This window comes from Microtus oregoni, unplaced genomic scaffold, assembly GCF_018167655.1.
Source record: "Microtus oregoni isolate MIOR12 unplaced genomic scaffold, Mior012 000013F_ref0000133, whole genome shotgun sequence".
Taxonomy (NCBI): domain Eukaryota; kingdom Metazoa; phylum Chordata; class Mammalia; order Rodentia; family Cricetidae; genus Microtus; species Microtus oregoni.
In genome coordinates, this window is record NW_024543072.1 from 4,564,534 (window position 1) to 4,580,686 (window position 16,153).

The following is a 16,153-nucleotide window of genomic DNA, read 5'->3' on the forward strand; positions in this document are numbered from 1 at the left end:
TGTTGTCTCAAAGTCTGTAGGCATTGTTCCACTTCTTTGTGATTCTGGGCGGTGTGTAAAATATGAGGTCTTTTTTTTTTCAGATCCTTTGATATGACTAGGTTTTTATACCTTAAATGTATACCTGGATGTACCCACTGACTGGTGTTTAGAATGCCTCCTAATTTATAATACTGAATTTCTTGCTAGCTATTTTAATAAGAAATGTATAACCTTCAATCACAAGTATTTCTTTCATTTATTTTTCAGTTCTTTTTGTTTCCCTTTATGGGAGTTTTTCCTTCTTCCCCGATACGTCTTCCTACTCTTAAATTAATTTGTACTTTGATTCTTTTATCTTAAATTTATAAGATTTCTTTTCCTTTGTTTTTTTTTTTAGTAGTAGCTTGTTCTTGTTTCTGAGACAGGCTGCCTCTCTAAGCATATTGACTCTAGTTAGAGGCTTTGTTTTGTTCTTGCTGTCTGCACTATTAATTCCAGCTCATTTCCTTTTATGTTAGTTTTATCTTTGTCATAACGGAGGGCCTCAACATACATGTGCTGCCATGCTGCCTCGTTCTATCTAAAACTGAAACACTCACATGCTGACTGAGAGGTTATGCTGGGTGCTCCGGGGCCTGGGATGGCCCATCCTCGTCTCTAATTCTAGGGCTTACTTGGGGAATATGAGGCTAGGAATTCTCATCCATTAGGATGCCAGAATTTGTTTTCCAGTCTGGCCCTTTACTCCCGCCTCTTCTGGACAGGCACACTTTCAGGACCATCTACCCTGGCATTTGTGGTATGAGAAACAGGACTGCTAAGATTCCCCCTCCACCTATCTACATCCGGGACGCGAATTCTCAATGGATCTGGGTCTGGAAGCCATGACTCTGCACTTCCAGCCCCACTCTCCTAGCAGTCTAAGCTGTAGCTGTGAGGGGCCTCCCTACCGTTCCTCCGGAGCCCCTCTCCTTTTCTTCTAGCTTCCCGTGTGACATGGTGGGAACACACAGGAACATCAAGGAGCTTGCAGCACATGGAAGAGCTACTTTACCCACAAACCAGTAGGCAACAAGGCAAAGCTGGAGAAATCTTGGCGGCATGACAGGGGAGAGATAGCAGCTAAAATGGGGGGACCTGACTCTTTCCCCACCCACACTCTGTACATTGTCCTTTACCCACCGATGTAACCCTTTCCCAACACCAAGAAAACATGTCCCCCGTCAGTTCTTACTTCCCTCGATTCTAAGATAAAGAGAAGGCACTTCATGCTTAAGTGCGTCTCCTAAAAGCTTCTGGTTCTACAGCAGTCCTCCTGAGGCTCCAGTTTCGCACTCACATATTATGTAGTACGTACTCGTCTTTCCAACCACTCACAGAGATCATTGGCCGCTTAGTGCCTGTGCCTCTTAACAGAATCGAAGCCCCAGGAGCATGTAAGCTGTCACCCCTTCCCTGGGACCCCAGCTCAGAAGGTCCTCATCTGCAAGAGAGTAATAGAGGCAGGAGAGCAACAGGTAGGTGTGACGTGGTAACCACCAAGAACTGAAAAACGGGGCCTCTTAGGAATAATTCTTCTGCAGGTTTGAGAAACTGCAAAGACGATGTGACAAGAAGGTAAAGGAGTCTTATCCGCGTAGATGGCACATGACGGGGATGGCGCATCTTTGTGGGAGTGGCAGGGAGCGTGTGTTTTTCCCCCTGTTGCAAAAATGCCCTGCTTGCTCTCCTCCCTGCTAGATGAAGAGTAACCCTTCTTTCCATAAACACTTGAAACACAGGAAGACATAAAAAGCGAGAAATGCAGTGTGGGAAGTAGTGGTTGTTTATTGTTTGGTCTCTGGCTGAGATCTTTCTGGGGGCACAGAGTTCCTGAGCTAGAGATCTTTATCTGCAGCCCCAGGACTCTGGAGACAGATGCGGATAAGCAGCGTGAAAAATGAGCTGCCTGTGACCAGAGTCCATCTCTCAAGACTAGTTACCTGAACAGCCTGAGGGAGGGAACTATGCCGGGCTCTTGGCGGCTCTGAGATGTAACCATTTAAGGAGGATTGAAGTGGCCTGTTATTGGAGCAGCTGGTGAGAGACAGTGGGATGAGCCAATGAGATAGCGTTCTTAGAGCGCTTCGTGGATCTGGGAACATGCAGTGGGTTTAGGAGAGGAGATTACTGACTCTGGCAGACTAAAGGGTCCTCATTATTCTTTTCTGGAACCCCTGAAGGAAAGTGATCTTGCATTCTGAGAAAATGCTATAATACCAAAGATAACCATTCCTGGGCTTTTACTGTGTGCCAGACACTCGGCTTGATCTCACTTTATCATCTCAGCTTTAAAACTGAGCCGAGGGATATTAAATAACTTGCCCAAATTCCTTCCGTGGCCGGTAAGTGGGAATGCTGGACTCTGATCCTGAGCCCACAATAGCTCTGTGCTGCGTCTTGGATTTTTTAAGTAGACTCTGAGACAGGAAGGGGTGGATTCATCCTTCAAGGGATCACGAAACCCTAAGAGAAATCAAGAGGTCCCAGAGACTGTAGCCAGACAGGGAGGAAGAAGTTCCTGGATGTGGCTGGGATCCTACTGTTGGGGACACCTAGAGGACAGTAGCTCAGACCCACAGCATTCTGAGTATGGTGGTCTCCACGATGGCCTGGCACTGGAATCGGTTGAATTACAGTGTGGAGATAGCTGAAACTTGGCAGCATATGAAGGACTCTTTGGTGTGGTGTTACCCAATGAAAGCAAGTCCAAACTCTGTCACTCACCTCCTGGGCCTGTACCAGATGCTCTCTCCTGTGTTTCAAGCGTGCTCATTCTGAACAGGGAATGGGGAGCTTTCACAGTCCCTGAATGATGAGGGAGGTGACTTCGGAGGAATCGGTACAGGTAGTTCTCAGGAACATAAGTGAGAGCTCCTTTAAGCCTTCAGATCACGCCATCTGCCAACACATCTGCCTGCACTGCCCCCAGAGCAGCATGGTCTCAATCTCTTTGATGCCTTCTAAAGTTTGCACTAAGCTCGCATTGGCAAGCTCTAATCGGGAGCCACGCATGGGATGGTTCTGGGAAGAAAGCCTAGCCTCTCTTCTTCAATGCAGGCAGACCACCTATGGAGAAGAAGGTGGTAAGGTCCGCTTGACTACCACCCACCAAGTGTTCTAGACCTTCCTGTGACCACCAGTTACAAAAGCATTTATCCTTGCTCCTCCACTACCCAGCCCTCATGCCCTTGACTTTCATGCCTAGGAAAAGAAATAGGACCCTTTGAATCTGGAAAAGCCTAGGTGTGTGTTGGATTGGGGGTGACTCGTGAAAGTCATGAAAACAAGTGGTCCCTTAATGTGCCACTTCATTATCTACCTTTTGAAAAAGTGGTAGATTTCTGGTCATTTCTGGCATTTTCCCCTGCATGTATATTTGTGTGAGGGTGTCAGGTCCTCTGGAACTGGAGTTACAGACAGTTGTGATCTGCCATGTGAGTGCTGGGAATTGAACCTGGGTTCTTTGGAAGAGCAGCCCATGCTCTTAACTGCTGAGCCACATCTCCAGCGTATTTGCGTCTTTTTTTTTTTTAAGATTCATTTGCTTTTATTTTATGGATATGGGTGCCTTGTCTGCATGTGTGTCTTTGCACCACATGAGTGCCAAGAGGGCTTTAGATCTCATGGAACTGGAGTGACAGATGGTAGTGAGCCACCGGGTTAGTGTTGGGAATCAAACCTGGTCCTCTGAAATAGCAACAAGTGCTCTTAACTGCTGAGCCATCTATCTAGTCAAATGATAGTTATCTTCACTAAGTTACTCAGAGCAGAGAAAGACGCCATGCATATCATGCTGGTGGAACAAAAGCACCGTGTTCCTGGCAAGGGTTGTGCCATCTGAAACACTGTGTGCTCAGCCGACTTGGTCCGCTGATGGAGCTCTGCATGTGAAGGGTATTGAGGCTGCCTGGGAAGGTGCTCCAGCATGTACAGTTGATATTTGCCATGAAGTAGGAAAGGTAGCGTGCATGGCATAAACCCGCCTCCCACACCACATGTGTCTTCAGCTGTACCTTTGCCCTTCTCATGAGAGGAGAGGCCACCGTCTAGACCACAGCTGAGTGTTTCAGGATACTCTCCACTGAAGACAACAGAAACCAAGTTCAGATTAGCTTAAGCAAATATCAGTACATAAAAAGTAGTAATTAAGTCCCCAATGTATGCATTCTCCGTTTTCTTTAAGTGGGCACTTGGAGGGAAATGGGAAGCGGTTGCGGGGAGGAGGCAGAAATCCTAAATAAATAAATAAATAAATACAAAAAAAAACAAAAAAAAAAGTAGACATACTCCAAAAAGTTGTTCACAGTTTGAACAATATAGTTATAGTCTGGGGCGTGGCAACTTACAGCTAACCTCCTGTTTTTGCGAATAAAATTTTATGGAAATATAAAAAAAAAGGTAGTAATTATTTAGGATCTGAAGTAGGTGGACGCTGTTTCACATAACTAAAACAAAACCCCAAAGTTTTATCTAGTTTCCAGTTCATCTGGATCTAGAGCACAGCAGAAGTCACCGAGGTTCCCTGTCTCTTGTTTCCCTTTCCCGTGTGTTGGTCCTGTTCTCAGCAGACCCTCGGTATCCAGTGCTTCCCTTGGACCAACTCGGCAAAAGTCAATTTCAGCTGAGAATTCAAGAGCTGGTTCTCATCAGTGTAGCTCAGGCTAGTACCTATCAGGGGCCGAAGAAGGAAGGATGAATCCCTGTGCCTTGGGGATAAAGAATCGAGTCTACAGTAGAGCTAGCGCATGAGCTGAAACTATAGGTGTATCATTCCCCAAAGGAAATGGTGGGGTATCCATAAAAATGAAGGGGTTCTCTGCCCCTCAAATAAAAGATTATATGTTCCCAGACAGCTATGTGCTATATGCTCTTCCTGTCCAGCTAGAGTTGGGGCTATCGCTGGAGTCTTGCCGGCAAGCTGCTGACCTCTGCATACCACTAGCGGGCTGGCTTATGAAATAAGTAGTGTGGGATCAGTGGCGCATTCCAGCTTTTGGCTTTACTCATGACCCATCTATTCCACAGCTACACGGACTGTCCTAGGGTTAGTGTCCTTTGTCACCCTCCTCAGTATGTAAGTTGGTCGTTTCCAACCTGATTATGCTGCACACTTACAAACAGCCATTCTACAAACCTCCCAGTGTGGTTTAACCAAGACCTCAGAAAATTCCGGCACTAGTTCGGAGGGCCACACTCCAAAGCAGGGAATATGATCCGCGCCGTAGATGACTCTGCCCTGTGGACAGCCTCCTGGTTGGAGGATTCCTTTTGCTCAGTGGAGACGGCCCCCACCAAGCTTTACTGGCGTGTGTACTCTGGGTAGAAGTAATTATTTTTATGAGGCATTATTCATGTCTAGTCTACCCGAGGGCCACCCCAAATTGTGTTTCTCTAGCTATTAAAGGCTTTATCAGGCACGCAGAGTCTCCAGCGGCTTCCTCTAGGGGAAAGAGCAGAATTACTCTTGAAGTCTACCAACCTCCAAGGGCAATTTGCTGCCCGTTTCGGGGCTAAGCTGAGAGGTTGGCACCTGAAAAAAGGACAGAATCTTTCTCTTTCAAGAGAAGCTGGAAGATGGGAGTCGGGAGCGTGAATGAGGCACCAGGGGTGTTTCTACGTGGCAGCTCGACTCCCTTTCTTGTCTTGTTGTGAGCTGGCAGACTTTAACATGCTGAAGCAATGTTTGTCAGATTTCTCAAATTTTGAATGTGGCTCTGACCCAAATGAATGTAGATGTTGTTTTAGCACTAGGAGAGATTCTTTTTAATGTACAGATGTAACCACTACAAAGGCCCCTTTTGATCTACTGGAGGTTCTGGTCCTTGCTAGCTCCTTTGCGCTCAGTCCCCCTCCTCATTTTAGGGAACTGGTGGATGCCACAAAACTGGAAAGCATGTCCCATCTCCTAATGCAATGACCAAAGCACGGACAATAATGATAAAGATGCTTTTTGAAAGAAAGAGTTTGCAAGGCTCTGTACCCTTCCCCAGCCTGCCAGTCATTCAGAGGCAAAGCCGTCTGATAGGGTCCAATGTGCCACAGCAGGACTGAACTCTTCAGCTCTCTATTGTGATGTAGCCCCCATGGAAGGGGGTACCCTCACTATTCTGGTGTTCTTTAGGCACAAAAGGCCCCTCTGTACTCCTGTTCAGCTCTTAAATGAGAGAGTTATCATCACCTGAGTTCTGCCCCAGGCACCAACGTCTTAGACCTTGCTGAGAATCAAGAGAAATGAAAGAGAAGCGTGGAAGAAACATGCAAGCATGCGAGGCTTGCTGAAGCCAAGTTTATGCTTCAAACCAGGACCAGCAGAGGCGAGCCACAGGCAAGGAGCGAGGGCAGAGAATAAGGATGCACGCTGGGTGCAGTGGTAGAGAGGATGCTGAAGTCAGGGCAGTTCCTGATCCTATCCCACTCAATATCCTGCCCTTCTTTTAATATGGAATGTGTTGGCTATATTTCAAGATGAAATTAATATAAAATATAACTATTTTCCAATATGCCACCAAAAATAATCTACTAAATGTCCCAACTGTATTATCTTTGTAAGATATAAAGATAACTTATAGCGGATGTCTTAATATGTAAATATCTTAGACTTATAATAGGAGAAGGCGGAATGGAGTAAGCAGAAGCCACTCCTCCACTCTGGGATTGAAGCTCTATACCACGACTGCTCTGTGTCCCTCACACCCTTGAGAGTAAACCTGTGTGGAGATAAAGAAAAGTAGACTTGGTTCTTGCTCACACACAGGACCATGGCTAAACTTCTAAAGATAGCTTATTCCTGTTTGTGAATCAGAGCCGATTCAAGGCTCAGATGTGGATCCTGTTTCCAAGTACTTCCACCCTAGGCAGTGAGCTTGAGGCCACCAGGCACATAGACTCATTTATGATGAAGGATTGACCCATGGATTGTGGGACATTTAGACACTAACAATCAGAACATCACCACAGAGTTCCAAAACAGCTTCCTAGGGCATGATGCAAACCCTGCTGTGGACCAAAGGAATTGGAGAAAATGAGTAGCTAACTTAAGAATCAGGTTCATGGCTCAGTTCCTAGTTCCACCAAGTCCAAGGACCTTTAGGGCCCTGATTAAGTCACTCAGCAATCTTCTACCTTTCATGTGTGTGTGCATGTGTGTGTCTGTGTGTGTGTGCATGTATATGCCTTATGTGTTATATGTTCATGTGGGTATGTGCACATGCATGACATCAAGTCTTCTCCCTTTACTCCTCTTGCTTTTTGTTTTGAGATAGAATCTTTCACCAAACCTGAAGCTCACTGATGGGCTAGACTTGCTAGCCAGTGAGCTCTGGATTCTTTTTTCCACCATCCAGCACTAGGGGTTGCAGACATGACTTCTGTGCCCAGCTAAGGACTCGTGTCTTCATGTGTTATCAAATGAGACATCTCCCAAGCCCTCGACTTTTCTTTAACATGAAGAAACTATTTACTCTCTTGAAGATCGCCAAACAGTTAAGTATGATGATCCAGTCAGTCCTGACTTGCCCATGGTGGATGCCTGGTAAATGCTCTTTCCTGTGTCATGGGGACTAGTGCTTTCTTAGCTCTCGTACCTGTGTGTCCAGGTCCACGTCTCTCTGAAAAACCTTCCAGGTGGGAAACATCAAGCATCCATTCACAAGTTCAACCCTTAAGAGACTTGCATATTCTCATTTGAAAAGAGTGATAAGATCAGTGTCTACCCACGGAGACTCTAGGGCAGTGGCTCTCAGTCTTTCTAATGCTGCGACCCTTTAACATATTCCACATGGTGTGGTGACCCCAACCATAAAGTTATTTTTGTTGCTACTCCATAACTGTAATTTTGATAGTTATGAATCATAATGTAAATATCCGATATGCAGGGTTATTCAACCCCAAGGTGGGTCACAACCACAGGTTGAGAAACACTGCTTTAGGTCTTACAAACTCTTGGTACTGTCTCCTAATGTACTACCCCAAGGAAACCAATAAAGATGGGAACTAGGAGAGTAGCAATGGGAGGGGAATATAATCAAGGCACATGATATGCTGTGTACATGAACTTCCCAGAGAATTGGTAAAAATGTTGTTAAAAAGAAGAAAGGGCTAAACGTGCAGAGCATAGGGACTTTGTGAGATTGTTCTACTTCCCCTCTCCCAGGACATTCAGGGCTGGTTGGAAAGCATTGGATACAGCAGAGGCTCTCCTACACAGTGGTAGAAAAACAGTGCCAGTCATTACACAGGTCTCTGAGAAAACTCCATTCTCTCAAGACCACCTCTTTGCATAGTTGGATAACTTTAATTCTTTCCCTTGGAAAGAAATACACACACAGGTTGGGGCCATTGCCTCCTCCTTCCAGGGACAGTCACCCTGGAGTCGCTTGACAGTTCTGGGGTCTTGTTGTGACAAGCCTGCTGGGGAGGGGCCCTTGTCCTGCTGAGTTGTCTGTGTGGGCACTCTGGGATACTGTCTCCTGTCCAGCAATAGCAAGGATGGTGGAAAGGAAGCCCAGGAATTCTGTTGCCTTACAGCACTGATAAATGATTGTGAGTTAAGAGCGCTCACCTCTACTCCAGAAGCACCATCTCAAGGTAAAAAATAGACACATCATGGCACACATCTTTCCTTCAAGGCCTCGGAGTTCTTCCTTTCACTCCTAGTTACCGTTCTTGCCCAGCAATCTCAGCAGGGACTGGAGGTTGGGTGGGGAACACCCGAGACCCCAGTAGCTTCTCCATTTTCTCTCCCATCCTGAGGTTGCTTAGGGCCTCAGCTTTAAAGACTCAAAACCCCAGATTTTGTTCCTAGCCTCTGAGTTTCTCTGTGTCTTCCCTTCCCGGAGGCCAGAGGCCTGGAATGCTTTAGTTGAGGGAATGGAGAAGAGCCAGGGGGTGCCAGGAAAGTCTGCGAAGAAGAATGCTGGTAACAACTGTGTTTCCAGCTCTTTGCCCTGAAGAAAGCGCGAAAGGAAGCTGATTAACTGCCTCATGGCTGGATTGCCCTATGTTGGAGTATTCCTTCATCAATTCTGCTTTTATTTAAAATCTTCTGAGCCCCACTAAAAAAAACAAGGGAGTCCTTTTTGGAATGGAAAAAAAAATGGAGTTGAGGGACACTGACCTCCTACTCATTCCTAGGGGCTCTGTCTGTTGAGCGCTTAGGTGTAGCCTTTGCTTACAAGGGTTCAAACTTCCCTGTCAATAAAAAGTGAAGGCCCACGATTTCCCCACAGCACACTTCAAAAGACCATCCCAATACAGACCATTGAAGGAACCCTGAAGAAAGTCCTTCAAACTTCCAAGTGTGTGCTTGGGAGAATCTCTTGATAACAGGAGATGGCTTTTCTAGCCTCTGCATCTGCCTGATTAAACTAAGGGACAAAACTAGTATCCATCACTCCAGGGCTGGTTCCCACACATCCCAAGGTCCTGAGATTCCAGGAAGTTTGGGAAAGGATGCTTGATTACTCCAGAGCCCTGCCTGCCCTTCTTCTTAATGTATCTGGGTTCCTTCCTCCCTCCCGACTCGGGCGCCTTGTGTGCAGCTGTTCTGGGAGGGTCTATTGTAGCTGGACACATCTGCCACCCAGGTGTTTGACTTTGGAGAATCGAGATGGCCAGAGGGAAGCAGGCCCAGCTCATACATACATGCTGTTCCTCTGGCTGAACACAATGGAGTCATCCTTTCCGTGGTAAAATGAAGTGATTCTGGATACAGATAGAAAAGGATGGTCTTGTTGACCCACCACCAAGAAGGCAATTCTACTGATGACAGGCTAGCTCCAGAATGATCACCAGCTTTGTTTGCACTTCCTTATTAAATCCTGTCTGTGTCTTGTAAAAATTAGGGACATTCAACTTCGTCACTTGCGTCAACACACAGATGGATAGTTCTCCAAAGCTCCATTCCCTTTGACAGCGTAGGATTTTGCATCTGACCTAAAATGCTCTCTCCATCTCCCTTATTCCTGCTTACTGGGTTCTTGTAAATTTCCACACATGACAGCAACCCTGTCCCTTCAAGGAAGAGTTACATAAACTTTTATGTACCATTGGTAGCTCTTAGAGTAATGTCAAGATCATGGCTAAGTCACAGAAACCTTCATCAAGGCCTGAACAAGTCAAATTCAACTTGAATTTGATAAGTGCCATGAATATTCTTGAGTTATAAATGGAGAATGGCAAATGACTTTTGCTGAGACCTCCAATCTGCATCTTATGTGACATATTCAGAAGGTACTGAGAGCATGTTAAAAATCAAAAGTCCTTCTCTTTGACTTTGTTGGATGAGGAAATCAAAAATGAAGACTACATTCCTATCTACGAGTTCCAACACATGACTTCCTTCTCTGATTCTTGGTCTTCTTAGAGTCTCATATGGCTGGGAATGATAGTCACTGAAGGCCTCTTGAGGTTTGCCAGTGAAGTCTCTAATGCCTCTGGCTGACACCCCACACATAGTAGAATGTCTAATAACAATATTAATTACTGTATTAGTTGGAGAAGGGTATAACCCCTCCTCCACCCAGCACTCAGGGCACTGAGACAAAAGGTTAGAAATTCAAGGACAGTCAGTGCTCCATAACAAGACCTTGTCTCAAAAATAGAATTCTAGTAATAGTACTATTATTATGTGCTATCAACTTTTTAAAAGATTTATTGATTATGTGAATATGTATGTACATGATTTTATGTGCACCTCATGTGTGCAGGAACCTGTGGAAACCAGAACTAGATGGTTGTGAACAACCCAATGAGGGTATTGGAACCAAACTCAGGTTCCCTGAAAGACACAGAGAGTGCCCATAACTGCTAAATCATCTCCTTAGCCCCTGTGTTTTCATAGCCAGATTTATAAACTAATTTTCATTATGAAATGTCTTACAGAATACAAAAATACTGTGAACAGTGAAAAAATGTTGCATGCATTAATTTATTTGGAAGTAGATGCATGCTGGAATTTACCATACTAAGTTTCTTGCATGTGTTAGAGAGGACAGGAGATGGCGTAGTATCTTGCTCGGCGTCAATGCCTCTGATGTTTGATAGAAAAATACAGGTGTTTCCATCCACCACACTGGAAAGCTTAGAAACAACAGCTGAACCTCGCGTCCTCTTGTGTTTACCTTGCTGAAGTTCTGGCCTCCCTGACTCAGATTTTCTTCAACCACAACTTCCACCCTCAACCAGCTGGTGAAGGGAATCAAAACAATAAATGGTGTATATACTGTAACTTAATACTAGATCTTGATGGATGCTATGAAGGGAATTTAACCTGGTAGAACTATTGACCATAACATCCAACTATTCTGTGGCGCCAACAGTGCAATTGTTCCTTTCTAGTAATGGCAGGAGTGTCACTGCTCACTCCCACAGTAGAAGCAACGCTAATGCCCTTGTATCTGGAAGAAGCAGATATTAAAGGGTTTGAGAATCTGATCAGGATCCCCATCAGTACGATATTTCAAGACAAGTCAGACGTTTTGGAATCTTGGTAAACTGATAGTTATTTAAAAATAAGCAATTTCCTCATCAAACCATATTATCCTAATAAGGAGTGCTGTTTGGATATTGCAATTCGGGATATATTTTGTAAAAAAAATATTTTTACTAAACTTATCTTTCTGGATAAGAATTTCATTTTGTGGAACCACTATTTACATCATGGGCGTCACGTTGATAGAGGTGTCCTTGGCTCCCAACCCTGAATTAGGCTGCAGATGCAAGCTATCTCAGCCTTCCCAGGGCTAACATTGCCCTGGAGGTCACTGAGGTCACCTGCAGTTATGCTATGTGACCCTCGGGTGGGTTCTGGTTACCAGATTTAGCAAGTCAAAAATATTTTATCTGGCAATTCTATACATTAGTCAGGGCGCAACTTCTTTTCTAAGAAGTGTAGATCTGCATATTCTGCTGCTGCAGCATCAAAAATATAGAACATCTACATAGCTTCCTCACAAGGTGCTGAGCTGAGCCGAACCCTAGGACTCCCTTTCTACCCACTGCACATGGGGTGGACCTCAAGTCACCATAGTTCCCACACATCCCTACAGGGAACCAGAACTTGGCAGCTTTGCAATGGACCCAGAGTTTCTCCCGAGAGCTGAGTGTCTGGTCAATTCCCCTTTCCTTCTACATGCCCTGTAACATGAGCTTCACAATTGGAGGACTGAGCCATACCCCCGGCCTTGTGGGCTGCCCATGAGAATATTTTTACTGTTGCTTTGTATTAAACACAGTAACAAACCTTCAGCTCAGAGGTGTTTGGCAAATGTATGTCGCCTTTCTATTATGGGTTTTGAAATGTTTAGAAATTTGACCCCTGATTTTGTTATAATGTCTTTGGTGAATGTTATTAGGTGGCGACCTAATAAGAATTATTGACTAGGGACCTATAATATGGAGCTTATAATTTTCTTAATAGGCAATGATTTGTGTAGTCGCGATTAAAATACAATGAAACCCAAGGCTTAAGTGTTTTGCTCTGAAAGGGCGAAGGGATGCGAATCAACTCTTTATGCATTGCCTTGAAATCTCTGTTGAAATTATATTATTTGAAGAGTTTTGTGAGCATAAAATGTTCTGACAAAAAACTTTCAATGCCAGGTCCAGCAGCCTTGGAAAGCTGAGGGAATATAGGTTTCTGCAAATGAAGTCTGGAAAATGCTTCCAGATTACCTCCGGGGTAAAGAAAAAATTATTATTCCATTCCACAAGTCCTGTTAATTCTTTTCAACATTGATTCAGTCAAGTAATTAGAACCCAAATGGAGGAAGCATGTATAATTGTCATTTATTAGATTTTGCTAACAGTGACGGTTCCCAAGAAACTCTGACCGGAATGAGAAGTGGCCATAAAAGAGGTGTGGGAGCCGAGACACCTGGCCTTCTTCCACATGTTCCCAAGAAGTCAGTCAGGCTCAGACAGTAGGTTGAGAAAATTCTAGATTAAAACAGACTTCCACAGCTATGTGTCTTCAAAGGAAATCTTCCACCATCGTTTTGTCAATCGAGAGATAACATGAGCCCCATCTCTCCTCCCTCCCTTTCAGCACAGACATACATCACACATATCTTCATTATTTAAAAGCATTACTCCACAGTATGAGAACCTTTACCTCCCACACACCGCAGGGAATGCTTCTGAAGTGAACTATGCATTTGGTAAGGGGGCTAATATTCCAAGTACCTCCTCCCCTTTTATCCTTCTGTTTCTTCATTTGGTATCAGCTAAAATATGCGGTCTGTCTGCCGCTATGAGCGTTTCCCCTTGTTTCTGCGATAACGCCTCCCTTTAAAGATGCGTTTCTAGACCTTCCCAAGATTCTGATGAACACAAACTGCTCCGACCTGTATTTCTCTAAAGCTTGTGGCTCCTTGGCCTCGCTCACTGACAGTGTTTTAAGAAAACTGTGGGTCCTTCATCCTGAAACCCAAGGGACAGCAGAGCAGCTGCCCCTCCAGACTTTGCAAGGATGCTCTGTTCTCAGTTTCACCCAAATTAGTCCCAGGATTTTGGTTGTCTTCTTCTGCCCAACATTCCATCATGTGATTCATTAAAGCCTCCACATGAAATACTTTGCAGATGAGCTATGTCATAATTCCCATTAAAGTTTTCAGTTGCTATTCCTGTGGGAAGCTCTCTCTCTCTGGACATCCTCAGGCCTCTGGAATAGATGTGCACTGGTGCGGTGAAGGTCAGAGTTCTCTCCTTCAACACTCCAGTGCCACCAGTGGCCTTATTCCAAAACCTGGGTTTATTGTGAAATCTTCTGAAGTAGTGACATTCCAATTCCTTGTTAGTTCTCCTTGCAATTAACTGTTTTGAAAACAAACAAAAGAAAACATTTAAACAAATGTGGCTTGGCTAACAACTATTTCGGTGGACTGTTAATTAAGGCAAGTTGGAACCCCAGTATGCCTGGCTTTGTTTTTTTCTTTTCTCCTATCGCATAGAGCAATCTTTGCCATTGTGTACAAAGGGAGAACAATTCAGGGATACTGTCAAAGTGTGGGCTGGAACTGGATAGGAGATTTTTAAAAAACATTTATTTATTGTGTATACAATGTTAGAAGAAGGCAGCAGATCTCATTATAGATGGTTGTGAGCTACCATGTGGTTGCTGGGAATCCTCAGAACCTCTGGAAGAGCAGTCAATACTCTTAACCTCTGAGCCATCTCTTCAGTCCTGGATTTTAATCCAGCATTTATAATAACCATCAATTTGCTTGAAAAGTCTGTCCAGCAGAGAAGTGGTTTTTCTAGAGGAGAAAACCTGAGTGGACATTTGGTTCCAGAAATCAAAGTTCTATTCTCAAGAGAGGAGTGTTGTGGGAAACGCTCCTCACCTCTTGCATTTATTATTTTACTACACTTTCGTTCTCTATAACAAAGAGATAGCTTCCAATCACGGGTTCAACTCATGGGCCAAAATCTTTGAGAATTTTTCTATCTGTGGTCAGGTGAGCACAGGGAAGCTGCAGGATATGACTCCACTTGTAAGCCAGAAAGAAATGATTGTTGTCCTCAATTGTCAGCAAGTCCCAAGTCTTTTAAACTCTTGATGCCTGGATACACGGCCAGGGAGCACACAGAGCTGTGTTGTGGCCATGGCAATGATAATAACCCTCTTTAGTCCTGTGCCCTGACTCCTCTGGCCTTGCACTGAATGTTTACCATTTCAGGGGCGCCGCCGACACCATCTGCATGGTGGAGCATTCCTCTCGGTCATCCTGAAGAGCTTGCGTGCCATGATCTTGTGAACCCTACAGAACATTTCAGTTTACAGACAGTTCGTGTTTATCATGGATGTGTTTTGTGTTTACTATCAACATATGGCTATTAAAGGTGCATCAGTCCTGAGATAGAAGAGAATCAAGAATGGGAAACACATTGTGCCAATAATGTAACCAATTCTGTGATCCCATGAGATCAGTCTAACACAGGTCGTATTTTGTAGTCTTTTCCTTGCCCCACGTTTTTTTCTTCCAGAAATGAGGCAGCGAGACTCTCCTTATGGAGTAAGGAAGTAAAGTGATGTCCTTGAGGCTCAGAGCAGTAGTCTTAGAAACTGGACTCACCAACAATTCCGCAGCACCACACTTCAGTTAAAATTCATTGGTGGTGCTGGGATTGCTTTTCTGTCTCCTGGATAAGCCTTCCAAGTGCATGTGAACCTATTTTACGGCTGGAGGTACAGAGCGTATTTAGAAACGGGGGTGTTTGTTGAAGCTTTCATGCCAGGCCTGGTGAATACTATTTTATAAACTGGATTTGTGCTCCTAGGGGTAGATTGCACGTTGAGGCCAAGCCTGCAGAAAATGATTTCTAAATGAATACAATATGAAAATGTTATTTTATTTCTAATTTTACATGTGACATTGTTACTTGGTGAGTTTCAGATTACCCTTGAATGCATGTCTATTAACGTGATATGAGATGCAGGCATGATTTCATCTTGAGTGCATTTGAATATAATAGCACTGGAAATGTAATTTGTATTCTCAAATTTTATAAAGCAAAATAAATCAATCTTGGGGGTGGTAGTCATATTGAGCATATTGCATTAATTTCTTTGGGGGTTTTCTCAAGATAATTAACAATTTCCCCTTGCAGAACCAAGTTGAATCGTGATGGAAGACGTATCTCATCTGAATTCTCAAAGCCCTCCATACATACGCCATCCTCATTCCTTTCCCCTCTAGGAAGGGATAATATGGGCAAGGCCTTCAGAGAACTTTACTTTCCATCCCTCTTGTGATTGCTGGTTACTGTCCAATAGAACTTTTTGTAAAGGTGAAAATGTTCTAGATTAGTACAATGACCTTTTGGGGTCACAAAGCTATCATCCTCAGAAAATGTGACTCACGTAACTAAGGAGCCCAGGAATAAATTATATTCACTTTTAGTTTACATAACCACATCATCAATAGCCATCGATTTTGATAGCACAGAATCAGAGCACCAGAGATAGCTGCCTGCACCTATATTCAAATAAATGGACCACGGGCATTCTAATAGCCAGATAGTCATGAGTGATGCTCTGTGATGACCTCTGTCAGTCCAAGGTTGGATCTCTTCAGTGGTTAGACAGCCCTCCACAGTCTACCAGCCTTGCTATTGTACCTTGCATCGT

At 44.3% G+C, this 16,153-nt stretch overlaps 1 protein-coding gene across 2 annotated transcripts in view; it reads left to right on the forward strand.

Moving 5' to 3' along the window:
* The window catches only part of Cacna2d3 (calcium voltage-gated channel auxiliary subunit alpha2delta 3), an 835,389-nt gene that overhangs the window by 724,875 nt on the left and 94,361 nt on the right, over positions 1-16,153 (forward strand). The gene's annotated exons all lie outside the window — the stretch shown is intronic.